Source organism: Sander lucioperca, chromosome 20 (genome assembly GCF_008315115.2).
Source record: "Sander lucioperca isolate FBNREF2018 chromosome 20, SLUC_FBN_1.2, whole genome shotgun sequence".
NCBI lineage: Eukaryota > Metazoa > Chordata > Actinopteri > Perciformes > Percidae > Sander > Sander lucioperca.
In genome coordinates this window covers 21,718,688-21,735,602 of record NC_050192.1, presented here as the reverse complement: position 1 = coordinate 21,735,602, position 16,915 = coordinate 21,718,688, and the positions used below count along the sequence as shown (strand labels likewise).

Here is a 16,915-nt window from a genome sequence, read left to right as displayed (position 1 = left end):
GAGACCAGTGATGGAGCAAGTCACTGGAGGGAGACGGAGGTGTTAGACCTAATTAGTGTATGCTCATTAATGTTACGGCTGCCATTACACAACCATTTTGAAATAAAAGTCAAAATGCTGACTTCCTCCATAACCTTGCTAACTTTAGTGCAACAGCGTGCTGCGTGTGATGTCATTGGTATTGGTCTTTTGATCATGCGGGTTAGTTCGAAATGTATAGTAGTGGTGGTGATGGAGCAGTGGATATGACCCATGCCTTTGGTGTGGGAGACCTGGGTTCGATTCCCACTGCGATACATCAACCAATGTGTCCCTGAGCAAGGCACTTAACCCCTAGTTGCTCCAGAGGTGTGCCTCTGATATATAATTATAAGTCGCTTTGGACAAAAGCGTCAGCTAGAGATGGTCTGATACCATTTTTTGCTTCCCGATACCGATTCTGATACCTGAACTCGCGTATCGGCCGATACCGAGTACTGATCTAATACCAGTGTGTTATATATTTTATTATGTTTTAACAACTGTATACTACTATCTCTGTATGATGATATGATGTATAACAGCTGTATACTACTATCTCTGTATGATGATATGATGTATAACAGCTGTATACTACTATCTCTGTATGGATGTGATATTATTTCTATCTTTGTTGTCAGTCTGGCTCAGGTTAAACTCTTTGTGAAACATGAACAATGAACGCCCCAGAACTTTCTTTTATTCTGCAGTTTGACAGTCAGTTTTAACGGAAAAAGAACATAAATAAACTACTTTAACGTAGATTTTCTTTAGGGCTTTATTACGTGGTATCGGATCGGTGCATAAACTCCAGTACTTCCTGATACTGATACCAGCGTTTTAGGCAGTATCGGAGCATCTCTAGCGTCACCTATATGACATGTAATGTGACACTGGAATGTGATATAGGCCAGATTTTAAAAGGTAACGTGAACAGCCAAACAACAAATTGGATCTGAGCAAAAAAAATCTGAATTAAGCATTAAGACTTGCGGTGTGAACGTGGCCATTGTCCACCCCTCAATGATCTTTCGAGTTTAAATCGATAATCAGAAATCTGTCTGTTGTTGAAAGAAGGTGACTCTCATTTCTGAGAGATTCTTGAAAGTGCACATGAACAAAGCGAATGATCTCAATGTTTTGAGATGTTTAACTTTGAGTTTCCTTGTTGCTGGAATCTGCTACGTGAACAAAGCTGCCTCGCCTCGCCAAAACACAAAGAGAGACGTGTCTTTTCTTGGGTATAGTTCAATAAATCCAGAGGCTTTAACATCAGTCTTGTTAAGATGGCTTTACAGCGCAGAGGGCTTTCCTCTGAGACGTAGAAGCAGCAGTTCATATCCCAGAGTAAGAGTTTAATTCGTGCGAACGGCCGGCTGCAATGAGGATCTCCACCCTCAGCTGTAAATCACAGTCAGCTGATGAAACTGTGTGACACGACTACTTCATCCTCAGGGAATCTGAAATAAACATTGAGTGTTTGACAGAGGTTAAACCTCTGATTAGTCTGAGAACATTCTCCTGCCTTTTCTTTCCCCTTCACCTTGTTGTTTGGTATTAAAATAACATTACACGCATTTAGACACAGCTCATTCAGAACGCAGCAGCTCAACTTGTCTTCAACCTAGGGCTGGGCGATATGGAGAAAATCAAATACCACAATATTTTTGACCAAATTCCTCGATTTCGATACCGCAACAATATTGTAGTGTTGACTACTGGTGCTTTCACAAAATATTTACACAATAAGATTTTTGATAAATAATCATCAGTAATGTGGATATAATGATTAATAATAGAACAGTTACAACAGTCTGGTAAGTTCAGAAAAGTACATCACTTTACTGTAATGCAGCCTTTCAAACCAGGAATAGACGCCACTTATGTCATATTACGATATTAAAATATCCAAAATATTCTCATATCACAATATCGATATAATATCGATATATTGCCCAGCTCTACTTCAACCTCCAAGTTCTCTCACACTACACCGCTCCTCCGCTCTCTTCACTGGTTACCAGTTGCTGCACGCATCTGCTCAAGACACTAGTACTTACTTCAAGACACTAGTACTTGCTTCAAGACACTAGTACTTGCTTCAAGACACTAGTACTTGCTTCAAGACACTAGTACTTACTTCAAGACACTAGTACTTACTTCAAGACACTAGTACTTGCTTCAAGACACTAGTACTTGCTTCAAGACATTAGTACTTGCTTCAAGACACTAGTGCTTGCTTCAAGACACTAGTATTTACTTCAAGACACTAGTACTTGCTTCAAGACATTAGTACTTGCTTCAAGACACTAGTACTTGCTTCAAGACACTAGTACTTGCTTCAAGACACTAGTACTTGCTTCAAGACACTAGTACTTGCTTCAAGACATTAGTACTTGCTTCAAGACATTAGTACTTGCTTCAAGACACTAGTACTTACTTCAAGACACTAGTGCTTGCTTCAAGACACTAGTACTTGCTTCAAGACACTAGTACTTGCTTCAAGACACTAGTATTCCTATACCCCAACCCCCCCACTCTGCTCTGCATCAGCCACCCTGAAGCATGACACAAGCAAATGACAAATCAAAAGATTCTGAATGAATATGATATGAATGAACTCTTGAAGACGCTTTGTGTTGCAGCTGACGAAGCTGTGTGTGTGTTTAACAACACGCTGCAGATCAGCTGACATCATCTGCAGCTTCACTCAAGGTCAGAGCGGCGTGGACGTTAACGGCCGACCGCCACATAAACTACGGCAGAGCGTAGAGGACAAACAGCAGCAGAGAAGGTGACACAAATGCTAATCAGAGGGGAAACTGTCTGCACTAGAAATACATGCATTCATAGGTTAAATGAATAAGATTGTTCTGTGTGTTTATTTCACAGTGCTGGAAGAAGTATTCAGAGCCAATACTGCAGTAAAAGTACTAATACCACGCTGTTAAAATACTCTGTTACAAGTTACGTTAAGTGTGAAGGATCCAACCAGTTGTGTGTGTAATGGTCTGATCATCTCAGCGTGACTTGTAGTCGTTATATAGTCGGCTAGTTTACTAAAGCTGTAGCAGATGAATGTAGTGGAGTAACTAAAGTAACTAGTAACTAAAGCTGTAACAGATGAATGTAGCGGAGTAACTAAAGTAACTAGTAACTAAAGCTGTAACAGATGAATGTAGCGGAGTAACTAAAGTAACTAGTAACTAAAGCTGTAACAGATGAATGTAGTGGAGTAACTAAAGTAACTAGTAACTAAAGCTGTAGCAGATGAATGTAGTGGAGTAACTAAAGTAACTAGTAACTAAAGCTGTAACAGATGAATGTAGTGGAGTAACTAAAGTAACTAGTAACTAAAGCTGTACCAGATGAATGTAGTGGAGTAACTAAAGTAACTAGTAACTAAAGCTGTAGCAGATGAATGTAGTGGAGTAACTAAAGTAACTAGTAACTAAAGCTGTAGCAGATGAATGTAGTGGAGTAACTAAAGTAACTAGTAACTAAAGCTGTAGCAGATGAATGTAGTGGAGTAACTAAAGTAACTAGTAACTAAAGCTGTAACAGATGAATGTAGTGGAGTAACTAAAGTAACTAGTAACTAAAGCTGTAACAGATGAATGTAGTGGAGTAACTAAAGTAACTAGTAACTAAAGCTGTAACAGATGAATGTAGTGGAGTAAAAAGTACAATATTTCTCTCTGAAATGTAGCGGAGTAGAAGTAGAAAGTGGTGTGAAAAGAAAAGACTCAAGTAAAGTACAAGTACCTCAACATTTGGACTTAAGTACAGTACTATATATATATATATATATATATATATATATATATATATATATATATATATATATATATATATATATAGAGAGAGAGAGAGAGAGAGAGAGAGAGAGAGAGGGGGGGGGGAGGTGGATGGAGGGAGGGAGGGATGGAAGGATTAATAGACAGATAAGATAGATAGATAGATGAACTTTATTAATCCCAAACTGGAAAATTACTCTATTACAGCAGCAAGTTACTATTATAATATAGTTCCATTCTACCACTGTTTTTTTGGGAGGATTGATGGCAGGACGAGTACTTTATTAATGTCAGCGGGGAATGTTCCCGTCACAGCAGCTTAGAGCGAAACAACACCAAGAGGAAGAGCTGGAGGGAGGACTCAATAACTCCCCCAAAACTTTGGATTTATTTCCCTCCTGCATCATATCTTCCTCACATGGACGCTTTCTGACCTGAGCTGAGCTGATGCTGTAGTTCCTCTGAAGCCTCCAGCTGTTTCCTGCCTCTCTCTCTCTCTCTGTCTGTCTGTCTCTCTCTTTCTCTCTCTGTCTGTCTCTCTGTCTGAAACAGCCCTGAAATCACCATCACCAAACTACACCAGACTCCATGTAAATAATCACTACTTTTAGCGTGTATAGAGCCAGCATATCTCCACCAGACTCCATGTAAATAATCAGGACTTTTAGCGTGTATAGAGCCAGCATATTTCCACCAGACTCCATGTAAATAATCAGGACTTTTAGCGTGTATAGAGCCAGCATATTTCCACATGTAAATGGGTGAATTAAGGGTTTATTTCAACCAAACCAGAGTGGTGATTGTTGGAACAGTGGAAAGATGAACCAAGACGGACTTTGATAGTTTTATTTAGTTTCTGTCCACTTTGAATGAAGTGTGTTTTACGATGATAAAAGTCCTGATTATTTACATGGAGTCTGGTGTAGTTTGGTGATGGAGATTTTGGGGCTGTTTCATGTTAAACTAAAAGGATCTTACTCTTTAACTAAAAGGTCTATCTCTGTAGGGATCCTTTCATAATGTTGTCAGACACTTAGAATAATAATCTGAGTCTGTCAGCAGCAACAACAGAACTTTTAGTGGACGCTAACAGATGCTGAACATTTGCCCGTTAACGTTACATTGCAGCTTGTTTCTCGCTTAGTACTGGACTGTCAAAGATTGGTGTTCTCATCAGTCACCTAGACACAAAAAACATGGGAAATAGAGGCTAAAATAAATACAGAAACTGTCCTTTAAACCAGTGAATGAACCGCAGATGATAATAATCTCTCAGCTGCTCGACTCAGACAGAAAAGAAATCAGAAAAAAAGAAAGTTTTCTCCCCCCCCCTTCTCTCTCTCTCTCTCTCTCTCTCCCCCCTCCTTTCTCCTTCTGTGTAAATCTCTCTGTTTCATTGTGCTGTGCTGCAGAGCGGCTCGACGAAGAGGAGGAGGCCCAGGCCTGTTCCCATGGCAACTGCAGAGATGAGAATTCTTGCAGTGCAAGGGCTTTCATTTTCGTAATTGCTTCCTCTTTTCTCTGAACCTAAGCACCTTCTCTTTAGGGGGCGGCCCCCCCCCCCCTCCTCCTCCTCCTCCTCTCCGGCGTTGAGCAGCGAACACAACCTTGGACCACGGATTCCTTCCTCTCACTGTCAGTCCTTATACCTACTGGTTATATCTAATGATCACACCAGGGCTGGAAGATTTTGGGGAAAACAATGTAATTGGGATTTTTCTGCCAGATATTGTGATAACGATTGGATTTGCAATTTCTAAAAAAAAAGTTAAACTTTCACTGTGTAACAGAAAAAACATGTGATGGAGCATTATAACACACATATATATATATATATATATATATATATATATATATATAGGTAAGTGTATGCATGCATATGCAAACAAACTATGTATGCATGTATGTAGAAAGTTAAGTTCTTTAGTTTTTTTTGTATAATTTTTTAACTTTCTTGTCTTGTACATTTTTTCTTTGACAATTTACTCTTAAAAATGTGAGAAGGGGGGGCCTGATATAAGCTGAAGCTTCTGACCCTACCCTTTGGTTACGACCAATACATTCATTCATTCACTCATTCATTCTTATTCTTATTATGATAAAAACGCACATAGTTTCAACAACAATTTAACCCAAAATACTCAGTTTTGTAACAATAAATAAAGTATACCAGCAGGTATTAGACCATTATTCAGGAAACTACAACAGAACAGTTACATTTCTACAACTGTGACAAACACACAAACCTTGTTTAAAATGCCATATATTTAGTTTACAGTCTAGACACAAAGTTTGTAAAACCACCAAAGAAAAAGTGTAGAGAGGAAATGATGCACAGGACATTTAGAGTATTTCTATTGGCTGGAACGCTGCCGCAATACAGACACACGACGTGATGTTTTTCTGACTTTAAAGAGGATTTAAAAGTGACAGATTGTAGATTTTTTTAAAGCCCAGTTCAGCTTGTGGTTTCTACATGTTCTATCTCGTGGGTTATATATGAAGGCACACGCTGGATTACAGACAAGTGTACACACTCTGTTTACAGGGATCACACGGCTCTGCACACGTCACTGCTCTCTGTGGTGAAGAATATGGGAATCTGTTGTTCCTTCAGCCGCCAGCGGAGGGCGCTGCTAGAGGCCTGTCAGCTCTCTCTCTCTCTCTCTCTGTCTCTCTCTCGGTCTCTCTGTCTCTCTCTGTGTCTCTCCCTCTCTCTCTCTCTCTCTCTCTCTCTCTCTCTCTCTCTCTCTCTCTCTGTGTCTCTCCCTCTCTGTGTGTCTCTCTATCCCTCCCTCCCTCTCTCTCTCTCTCTGTGTCTTTCTCTCTCTCTCTCTGTGTCTCTCCCTCTCTCTGTGTGTCTCTCTATCCCTCCCTCTCTCTCTCTCTCTCTCCTGTCCTCTCCTCTCCGTCCTCTCTCTCTCTCTCTCCCTCTCCTCTCTCCTCTCTCCTCCCTCTCCCTCCTCCTCGTCTCCCTCTCCTCTCTCTCTCTCTCTCCTCGTCCCTCTCTCTCTCTCCTCTCTCTCTCTCTCCTCTCTCTCTCTCGCTCTCTCTCTCTCTCTCTCGTCTCTCTCCTCTCTCTCTCTCTCTCTCTCATCCCTCTCTCTCTCTCTCTCTCGCTCTCTCTCTCTCTCTCTCTCTCCTCTCTCTCCCTCCTCTCCTCTCTCCCTCTCGTCGCTCTCTCTCTCTCTCCTCTCCTCTCTCTCTCTCTCTGTGTCTCTCCCTCTCTCTCTCTCTCTCTCTCTCTCCCTCTCTCTCTCTCTCTCTCTCTGTCTCTCTCTGTCTCTCCCTCTCTCTGTGTGTCTCTCTATCCCTCCCTCCCTCTCTCTCTCTGTTTCATTCATGCTCCGAGCTGTGAGAGATAAACTCTGAATGATAATGAGGTGAAGCTGAGAGGAGAGTCAGGCTGCGTTCACAAGCACCAACAGCGATTATATCTTCAACCTTTCTGTGTTAGCAATCAGGACTCGTCCTCTATATAACATGGACTTAATAAGTACAACAACTTTATGAGACAAGGCTAAAAACATAAATCTATCTTTATAAAAGGAGCTGGAGTCCGGTAACGGTCCTGTTAATGCAATAAAGTTACAACCTACACTCTTAAATTACTTCTTTTACTTACATTTGTCTAATTGTTGACACTGAAACTGATTATTTTATGCATTTATAGTTGGAGGCAGCTGAAAACTGACATGTTGAAATACATAAGTCACTGACAGTCGCTATTAGAGGCCAGTTAACTAATGCCTACGTTAGAACTATTTCAGCTGGTGTAAGCGTTAAAATGTTAGGTTAGAAGTGCGTAAACTCTCAGCTACGTTAGAAGTTACGTTAAACTAGTCTACATTTGACGTACACATAGCTGGTGCAACCACAGACAGTAAAATGAATGGACACACTTTTCCGGTGATGGCTGAGCGTTACTGAGCAGCCTCCAACTGAGCTTGAAGACGTAGATGTGACGTGAGCAACCTGTCTGAAAGTTGGAAGTCTTCTGGTAGCTGTGCCAAGAGAAATCTGTTCGTGGATAAATGTTACTTCATATGAATTCACTTGCCGCATACTGAAGTATTTCCAATCCATCAAAACGTAGCTGAAATATGTTGTTCCGATGCTTTCATGGACTCTCTATGGGTTTCTCCCTTGACTGTATGCCTCCACATCCCCTCCTGACTATACGGTAATTCCTCTACTATGAGACAGTAAGTCTCGTGGTTATGACCCAATCGTTAGCCTATTTTTATAAAAACGTCTGCTACGGAGCCATAACGTGAGCTACAAGGTAATGGAGCCTTTTATACATTGTCGTGTTTCTTTAGAAATAAACAACGGACAAATAGAGTCTTTAAACTCTTCAGATGTAAAGTTATTCTCTGTCAAAGTGACGTCAAAATGAATGGCAGTCAATGGGATGCTAACGGGAGGTGATGGCTTGGTAGCCTACAATCTCCCCATAGGAGGTACGCCAGTGCAGAAACCTTCATAAGAAGTTGACTTTTATAAAAAGGATCAAGGGTTTCAAGGCTCTAGGACTTTTTTAGAATGATTTTTCTAAGATCATGATTTAAGTTTGACTCCCTGATTTTGCACACATAACACATCGCCTCCTGAATAAATGTCGCAAAATTTAAATATTTACAGTACCAGAACTGCCAAATGTCTAATGAGTGTTCAAATTTGACCAGCCAATCAATAGATTTCAATTGTTTTGTTGGGCTGGTGAGGAAAGCAAATGTACCAGCCACTTCTACAGGAAACGCTGGGGAAAAGTCCCGAATTTAAGTGTGTAAAAGCAGACCATACCACGGTTTCTCACACAGAGACGTGTGTGTGTGTGATTGTGTGCGTGTGATTGTGTGTTTTTCTGTGTGTGTGTGTGTGTGTGTGTGTCTGTGTGTTTCTGTGTGTGTGTGTGTGTGTGTGTGTGTCTCTGTGTGTGTGTGTGTGTGTGTGTGTGTTTGTGTGTGTCTCTGTGTTTCTGTGTGTGTGTGTGTGTGTGTGTGTTTCTGTGTGTGTGTGTGTGTGTGTGTGTGTGTCTCTGTGTGTCTCTGTGTGTTTCTGTGTGTGTGTGTGTTTGTGTGTGTCTCTGTGTGTTTCTGTGTGTGTGTGTGTGTGTGTGTGTGTGTGTTTCTGTGTGTGTGTGTGTGTGTGTGTTTGTGTGTGTGTGATTGTGTGTGTCTCTGTGTGTTTCTGTGTGTGTGTGTGTGTGTGTGTGTGTGTGTGATTGTGTGTGTCTCTGTGTGTTTCTGTGTGTGTGTGTGTGTGTGTGTGTGTGTGTGTGTGTGATTGTGTGTGTCTCTGTGTGTTTTTGTGTGTGTGTGTGTGTGTGTGTGTGTTTGTGTGTGTGTGTGTGTGTGTGTGTGTGTGTGATTGTGTGTGTCTCTGTGTGTTTCTGTGTGTGTGTGTGTGTGTGTGTGTGTGTGTGTGTGATTGTGTGTGTCTCTGTGTGTTTCTGTGTGTGTGTGTGTGTGTGTGTGTGTCTCTGTGTTTCTGTGTGTGTGTGTGTGTGTGTGTGTGTGTGATTGTGTGTGTCTCTGTGTGTTTCTGTGTGTGTGTGTGTGTGTGTGTGTGTGTGTGTGTGTGTGATTGTGTGTGTCTCTGTGTGTTTCTGTGTGTGTGTGTGTGTGTGTGTGTGTGTGTGTGATTGTGTGTCTCTCTCAGAGTTCACTGAAGTGCTGAAACAATGCAGCTATAATGTGTGCACTCATGCAGAGCAGCAATCCCATTACACCTCATTATTGATCTCCAAATTAGTGGCCAGGTGGTCTGAGGGACCCGCTACCCCCCTCCTCCACACAGCGGCCAGGACGGCCTGTGATTGGCCGAGCCTTTATGACTCTCGATTGATGGAGGTAAGAAAAGCGTGGAAGCCTTTAGGAGGGCTTTGTTTCTGTTTATTGCCTCACACAGGCAGCTGGGTGAGGAGCCCTCCTCCTTCTGAACAAAGCAGCCGTAAAGCCACGACCCTGCAGCCTGACCCGCTCACCTCCACTGCAGGGGTGGACCGCACGGCGCGGGGAGGGGGGGGGGAGGTCTTTTGGGGCTCCATTGCAGCAACCCTACCTATGTTATGTAACTTAAAAACAGAAACATCAGGCAGTTTCTGCCTCTCTTTAGGTGGCAGGTTGTGTTCTGGTTTCAGAATGATGAAGACACTTAGAGAACAGTTAGATACAAAACAGGATATAAAAAAATGACAACAAAAGCGACAGAAATGTCGAAAAATTACGGCAAAAAAACCTGACAATTGAATGTTTTTTGAAGGAAAAAAAACAGAAAAAAGTGGCAAAAAAGTTGGCAAACAATTTAAAAAAAAAAATCAACAAAATGATGACATTTTTTACCTCAAATGATGTACAGATTTTTAGGCATTCTTCAAGTGCTTCCAACATCTGGCTCCGCCCCCGCTGCACCGCCTGGCAGCGAGGGTGGAGACAGCGAGCACGGGGGATTCGGAGTCTCTCTGAAGTGCCACGTTTGATGAAACGCCAGAGCTTTATCGCAGCAGACGTCTTTCAGAGCCTCGGAACTGCTCTGCATCCCTACCACAGACTCACACAGCAGCGCTGCAGCCAACAGCCAATCAGAAACCTCCGAGGGGCGTTTTTTCAGATCCTGATTTGACTCGACAAAACTACGAACGTCATCGACCGCCGACTCTCATCCCGCCCCGTCAAGTCTCCACGTCTGACTCAAAATGTCACATTAACATCTTTATTATTACTATTAATATAATAATCTCTGCACGTTGAACATGCTCTTTAGAATGTGAATATTAACACACAACACTGTTCAGCTTTTCATTTTTAAATCAGATGTATTTCACACATTCTTTTTTATAATTTTTATTGTAAATGTTTCTAATTTCTACTTATGATTCTGGACTTTTGTAGAATTCAAAACGAAAGAACAAATTCTTTAACACCTGCATGGCGATATACCTGACTCTGAACTATTTTAATATACCGTTCTGCATCGTAGTATTCTCTGTTATACTCTCTTATACTATTATATATTATAACAACAATTACACTTTATTACACAATTACAAGAAATCAATTATCTTTCACCACTCTAAAAACAAGAGCTGCCAGCGCAACTTGCTGTTAAAAAATTTAATAAATAAAAAATGACCCTGCCTACGTAGCTTCTCTGACTAAAAAAACCTAAACAACGCTGTGTTTACATCAGGGCAATGTTTATTTTAATTTCAGAACGTGCACTGCATCGGTGCGAAATGTAAAAAAAAAAATAAATACACTGCAACGATCATTTTCACAAGCAGCAATTATCCATCGGACTGTTAAATTAAACTAAAAACCCACCGTGGTCTCCACATTCTTGATCGGCAGAAAAGTTTTTTGCTTGTTTGGGATCCGACCGGCCAGCGTATTTAAAAAAGTTAAGCAAACTTTGTTGTCCTTTTGACATTTTTCCCCTGAGGGAAACGAGGCTGTAACAGCAATCTCAACCAGCACAAGAGCTGGAGTCACTTGAAGTGCAGCGCCGCGCTGTTGAAGTGCCCCCCCCTCCAACGGGGTAAGCTTCGCTTCAGAGCTCGTACCTCCTATGGCGCCATTCTGATGCTACCAAGCCATCACCTCCCGTTAGCATCCCATTGACTGCCATTCATTTTGACATCACTTTGACAGAGAATAACTTTACATCTGAAGAGTTTAAAGACTCTATTTGTCCATTGTTTATTTCTAAAGAAACATGACAATGTATAAAAGGCTCCATTACCTTGTAGCTCACGTTATGGCTCCGTAGCAGACGTTTTTATAAAAATAGGCTAACGATTGGGTCATAACCACGAGACTTACTGTCTCATAGTAGAGGAATTACCGTATAGTACAGGAGAAGCTCTCAGGCAGTTTGGACTTCCATTAGCTGTTTAAGTTTAATTACTAATGTTAACTATCATTTTAGTGATCAATAATTAGCCTGTGTCTATGTTATCTCCTTACATATACCTACGCTCTCCGTCTCTGCTAGATTGGGAATGATTGAGATTTCTCTTGGCACAGCTACCAGAAGACTTCCAACTTTCAGACAGGTTGCTCACGTCACATCTACGTCTTCAAGCTCAGTTGGAGGCTGCTCAGTAACGCTCAGACATCACCGGGAAAGAGACTTCACTGGTCTCCGTCCAGAGACACGGGACCTGCTGGTCCATTATATACTGTCTATGCTCCCCTCCCTCTGTCCCTCTCCCCTCTCTGTCTCTCCTCCCTCCGTCCCTCTCCCCTCTCTGTCTCCCCTCCCTCCGTCCCTCTCCCCCTTCTGTCTCCCCTCCCTCCGTCCCTCTCCCCCCTGTCTCCCCTCCCTCCGTCCCTCTCCCCACTCTGTCTCCCCTCCCTCCGTCCCTCTCCCCCCTCTGTCTCCCCTCCCTCTGTCCCTCTCCCCTCTCTGTCTCTCCTCCCTCCGTCCCTCTCCCCTCTCTGTCTCCCCTCCCTCCGTCACTCTCCCCCTTCTGTCTCCCCTCCCTCCGTCCCTCTCCCCCTTCTGTCTCCCCTCCCTCCGTCCCTCTCCCCACTCTGTCTCCCCTCCCTCCGTCCCTCTCCCCTCTCTGTCTCCCCTCCCTCCGTCCCTCTCCCCCTTCTGTCTCCCCTCCCTCCGTCCCTCTCCCCACTCTGTCTCCCCTCCCTCCGTCCCTCTCCCCACTCTGTCTCCCCTTCCTCCGTCCCTCTCCCCCTTCTGTCTCCCCTCCCTCCCTCCCTCTCTCCCCACTCTGTCTCCCCTCCCTCCGTCCCTCTCCCCTCTCTGTCTCTCCTCCCTCTGTCCCTCTCCCCTCTCTGTCTCCCCTCCCTCCGTCCCTCTCCCCCTTCTGTCTCCCCTCCCTCCCTCCCTCTCTCCCCACTCTGTCTCCCCTCCCTCCGTCCCTCTCCCCTCTCTGTCTCTCCTCCCTCCGTCCCTCTCTGTCTCTCCTCCCTCTGTCCCTCTCCCCCCTCTGTCTCCCCTCCCTCCGTCCCTCTCCCCTCTCTGTCTCCCCTCCCTGCCTCCCTCTCCCCCCTCTGTCTCCCCTCCTTCCGTGCCTCTCCCCCCTCTGTCTCCCCTCCCTGCCTCCCTCTCCCCCCTCTGTCTCCCCTCCCTCCGTCCCTCTCCCCCCCTCTGTCTCCCCTCCCTGCCTCCCTCTCCCCCCTCTGTCTCCCCTCCCTCCATCCCTCTCCCCCTTCTGTCTCCCCTCCCTCCGTCCCTCTCCCCACTCTGTCTCTCCTCCCTCCGTCCCTCTCCCCCCTCTGTCTCCCCTCCCTCCGTCCCTCTCCCCTCTCTGTCTCTCCTCCCTCCGTCCCTCTCTGTCTCTCCTCCCTCTGTCCCTCTCCCCCCTCTGTCTCTCCTCCCTCTGTCCCTCTCCCCTCTCTGTCTCCCCTCCCTCCGTCCCTCTCCCCCCTCTGTCTCCCCTCCCTCCGTCCCTCTCCCCCCTCTGTCTCTCCTCCCTCTGTCCCTCTCCCCCCTCTGTCTCTCCTCCCTCTGTCCCTCTCCCCTCTCTGTCTCCCCTCCCTCCGTCCCTCTCCCCCCTCTGTCTCTCCTCCCTCTGTCCCTCTCCCCCCTCTGTCTCTCCTCCCTCTGTCCCTCTCCCCCCTCTGTCTCCCCTCCCTGCCTCCCTCTCCCCCCTCTGTCTCCCCTCCCTCCGTCCCTCTCCCCCCTCTGTCTCCCCTCCCTGCCTCCCTCTCCCCCCTCTGTCTCCCCTCCCTCCATCCCTCTCCCCCTTCTGTCTCCCCTCCCTCCGTCCCTCTCCCCACTCTGTCTCTCCTCCCTCCGTCCCTCTCCCCCCTCTGTCTCCCCTCCCTCCGTCCCTCTCCCCTCTCTGTCTCTCCTCCCTCCGTCCCTCTCTGTCTCTCCTCCCTCTGTCCCTCTCCCCCCTCTGTCTCTCCTCCCTCTGTCCCTCTCCCCTCTCTGTCTCCCCTCCCTCCGTCCCTCTCCCCCCTCTGTCTCTCCTCCCTCTGTCCCTCTCCCCTCTCTGTCTCCCCTCCCTCCGTCCTCTCCCCTCCCTCCGTCCCTCTCCCCCCTCTGTCTCCCCTCCCTCCGTCCCTCTCCCCCCTCTGTCTCCCCTCCCTCCGTCCCTCTCCCCCCTCTGTCTCTCCTCCCTCTGTCCCTCTCCCCCCTCTGTCTCTCCTCCCTCTGTCCCTCTCCCCTCTCTGTCTCCCCTCCCTCCGTCCCTCTCCCCCCTCTGTCTCCCCTCCCTCTGTCCCTCTCCCCCCTCTGTCTCCCCTCCCTCCGTCCCTCTCCCCCCTCTGTCTCCCCTCCCTCCGTCCCTCTCCCCCCTCTGTCTCTCCTCCCTCTGTCCCTCTCCCTCACAAACATGAGATTTCTGTGGAACCTCAATACGGAAAAAAGACTAACAAGACAGATGACAACATTGAACACTCATTGTCTCTGACACAGGAGGTGCCGGATCCAATAAAAAAGTTTCCGGATCCAACATCGGAGGTGCTGGAACATGTTCCGGCTCAAATTAAGCCCTGGTAAAGGCAGTACCTCGGTACCATGGTTACAGCCGGTTACTACGCTGGTTAGTGTAGGCTACTGTTTTTTTCAGAGCTAGCAGAGATCTAACGTTAGCAAACAGCTGTTTCATTGGGGTAAAACTACTTCAAAGTGGATTTTTTTCTGTGCTTAACAATGTGGTATTGGACGGGTGCATAGACTCGCGTACTTGTCGACACCAATTTAGGCATTATCAGTATCAGAACAACTGTAATATTTAAGTCCATATCTTAAATTAAAACGTTTTTTTTACATTACCTAAAGCAGTGTTTCTCAAATGGGGGTCCGTGTCCCCCTAGGGGTACTCCGGAGGACTACAGGGGGTCCGTGTCCCCCTAGGGGTACTCCGGAGGACTACAGGGGGTACGTGTCCCCCTAGGGGTACTCCGGAGGACTACAGGGGGTCCGTGTCCCCCTAGGGGTACTCTGGAGGACTACAGGGGGTCCGTGTCCCCCTAGGGGTACTCCGGAGGACTACAGGGGGTCCGTGAGATATTTAACTAAATGTTTAATAGTAACAAGGCTGTTGTCCAGAACATTGTTCCTCTTCATGTAGACTTTCTTTTTCCTACCAAAAAATGTGACATTTGTGTCTCCTTCTTTGGACCTATTCTATCCTTCCTTCCTTCTACTTTTTACAAGTTCCTCTCTTTTTTCTTCTTATGTCAGTGTTTTTGAAGTTTTTGATACTATTTTGACCTATTCTTGCCTTACTTCCTTCCTTCTTTCTACCATCTTTTTCCAAGATTTTGTCTTTTTTTTTTTGGACAGTTTTTGTCTCAATTTCTCATCAGCATTTAAATGTTTTTTCCAGTTACGAGGCTGTTTAGTAAATCTATCGCTGACAGCGCTGTCCTGTTCCTCTTTATAGAGACTTAGATTAGCGCTGGTCAGGAGGTACTTGGCTTAAAGAAACTATTCAAAAGGGGAACATTATTGAATAAAGTTTGAGATCCACTGACCTAAAGGAATATTGAGCAAACCGTGTGTGAGTTTTATTCTCATCATCCTACACTCTAAAGTCTTAGAAAACTGAACAGTTTCAAACAGGAATTAAACAGCTGGGATTGATGACTTCTTTGGGTTGAAACATTAACAATTCCTGCTGTCCTCATGGTCAAATTTTTAAAATGTATTTATACTGTTTATTGATCCCCAGTGGGGAAATTACAATTTAGACTCTGTTTGTTAGAAATCACTACACACAGGCCTGAAATATACACACACACACACACACACACACACACACACACACACACACACAGGCTCAGGACCTATTCATGCACAAATGGAGAGATGTCAGAGTGGGGGGGCTGCCAGTGCTGGACCAGCGCCCTGAGCGGTTGGGGGGGGGTACGGTGCCTTGCTCAGGAGCACCTGCCAATGCCCAGGAGGTGAACTGGCATCTCTCCAGCTACCAATCCACACTCTGTACTTTGGTCCGTACTGGGACTTGAACCACCGACCCTCCGGTTCCCAACCCAAGTCCCTACGGACTGAGCTGAAATTTGGGTTTCCTTCAACCAAATTGTCAAAAAAAATAACGTGGATGGTTCCATACGACGCCCTTCACAAGTTAAATAAATGATGTAGTTCATTATTTTCATTGAATTTGGGTGTTTTATTTGATTTTATAGCATTTGAAGATTTTTTTTTTTATTTAAGAACACTGAAAAAAGTGACAAAAATGTAGGAGAAAAAAAAAAAAAAAACGTCCAAAGAAACCGCAGAAAGAAACGACAAAGACATTGGAAAAAATGACAAAGAACTTCGGGGAAAGTGAGAAAGCGTCAAAAACGTGATAAAAAATGTCAGTGGAAGCTTCAAAAACTTGGTCAAAACAACAACAAAAATGTCCAAAAAAATCGACAAAGAACTTCGGGAAAAGTGACAAAAGTGTCTGGAGGATTTAACTTAAAAAAAACTCAAAGTTGCTAAAAGGTCTACGGGAAGACAACACGAGGGTTAAAGTCATGCTCTCCGTATCAAAATACAAAAAGAGAAATGAGCTTTCTTCTCTGTCTTCATGCAGCTTTTGAAGAAAATCTATTTTAAGGTTTGCGGCTTATATAAGACGGACGGATGGACGGAGAGACTGGGGTGTGCTGGACGGACGGAGGAAACGTAAAGCTGGAGCACGAGGCAGAGATGTTCACAAGTCATTTTCTGGAAGTCCAAGTCAAGTCTCAAGTCTCTGGCCATCTGATCTGTCCCTAACACTGTATTGTTAAATCTTATGAATTGAAAGCATGTCCTGTAGCATCCAGACAGTCCAGTATCAACATCAGTTGTAGGATATCTTCATGGGGTCTACTTAACACATCCCTCTAGCCCTCAGACCTGGTGAAATATTAACCTAAGTCTGTCACATCACATGGATACAACTACAAAGATACAATGTGCCTGTTCCCAGCATTAGCACAACACTTAGCGATGGTTAGCTTGTTACCTGTGGCGATATATGCTAAATGTAACGTCTCTTTCACATTAGCAGTGACTGACCTATCTGGGTGCGTTTGGAGATGCCTGATGAAGTCCGACGTTGTTGATCCGGCATCATTCATCTTGGTGTCACTCACCTTGCATGTAGCTGTTCTCTTACTGCCACT

General features: G+C 45.0%; 1 protein-coding gene across 1 annotated transcript in view; it reads right to left on the bottom strand.

The window, feature by feature from the left end:
• phf21b (PHD finger protein 21B) overlaps positions 1-16,915 on the bottom strand; it is a 125,005-nt gene that overhangs the window by 15,621 nt on the left and 92,469 nt on the right. The window lies entirely within an intron of this gene.